Genomic DNA, 1,413 nt, shown 5'->3' on the forward strand with positions numbered 1-1,413 from the left:
AAAAAAAAAAAAAAGGAAGAAAGAAAGAAAGAATGACCAGAGAAGGCAGACAAATGACTTAGAAGAAGTAGTCAATATTGATTCCAGGCAGTATTGGAAAAGGCTTTCCAATCTATTTATCCCCTTCATGTCTACATTAGAAAGTAAAAATGCTGGGCAGTGCCCGTAGCTCAGTGGGCAGGGCACCAGCCACATACACCCAGGCTGGCAGATTCGAATCAGCCCAGGCCAGCTAAACAACAATGACAACTGCAACAAAAAAAATACAGCCGGGCGTTGTGACTGGTGCCTGTAGTCCCAGCTACTTGGGAGGCTGAGGCAAGAGAATCGCTTAAGCCCAAGAGTTTGAGGTTGCTGTGAGCTGTGATGCAACAGCACTCTACGGAGGGCAACAAAGTAAGACTCCATCTGAAAAAAAAAAAAAAAGAAAGAAAGTAAACATGCTAAAGAAGCCCAAATTTGAATTGGGAAAACTCATGGAGCTTCATGGTGAAGGTAATAGTTCTGGAAAAGCTACTGGGGGCAAGACAGGTGCGAAAATTGAATGAGCTGATGGATATGAACCACCATTCGAAGAATCTGTTTAAAATTCAGGCTTTTAATAATGACAAATGAAGAGTCTTATTTGGGTTTTTTCTGAGACAGAGTCTCACTTCATCACCCTCATTAGAGTACTATGGTATCACAGCTCACAGCAACCTCAAACTTTTAAGCTTAAGCAATTCTCTTGCCTCAGCCTCCTGAGTAGTTTGGTGTACAGGTGTCTGCCATAACACCTGGTTAGTTTTAGAGATGAGGTCTCACTCTTGCTCAGGATGGTCTTGATCTCCTGAGCTCAAGCAATCCACCCACCTCAGCCTCTCCAGTGCTAGGATTACAGGTGTGAGCCACCATCCCTGGCTACAGAGTCCTATTTGTGATTGAAAAAAATTAAAAAAGTTCTGCATTCTTTCTGTATTCTTAAAACTTTAGTTTTTAAAAAGAGAAATAACAGATTAGGAATGGACAAGCCTACTGCCATAAAAAAGAAAGTTTCAGGCTGGGGACGGTGGTTCACACCTATAATCCTAGCATTTTGGGGAGGCCAAAATGGGAGGATCTCTTGAAGATATAGGTATTTGAGATTAACCTGGGCAACAAAGCAAGACCCTGTCTCTATAAAAAAATTAGCTGGGCATAGTGGCATATACCTGGAGTCCTAGCTACTTGGTAGGCTGATGCAGGAGGATCACTTAGGCCTAGGAGTTGGAGGTCACAGTGAGCTATGATCATGCCCATTGTACTTCAAGCCTAGATGCCAAAGCAAGACCCTGTCCCATAATTTAAAAAAAAAAAAAAAAGGAAAAAGAAAAAGATAAGAAAACAGTTCTAAACTTCTGAAACTTAAAAAAAAAAGCAAAAAAAAAAAAAAAA

General features: G+C 41.0%; 1 protein-coding gene across 4 annotated transcripts in view; it reads right to left on the bottom strand.

Moving 5' to 3' along the window:
- The window catches only part of TAOK1 (TAO kinase 1), a 145,686-nt gene that overhangs the window by 33,359 nt on the left and 110,914 nt on the right, over positions 1 to 1,413 (bottom strand). The gene's annotated exons all lie outside the window — the stretch shown is intronic.

This window comes from Otolemur garnettii, unplaced genomic scaffold (genome assembly GCF_000181295.1).
Source record: "Otolemur garnettii isolate 467f Iridium unplaced genomic scaffold, OtoGar3 scaffold00112, whole genome shotgun sequence".
Lineage (NCBI taxonomy): Eukaryota > Metazoa > Chordata > Mammalia > Primates > Galagidae > Otolemur > Otolemur garnettii.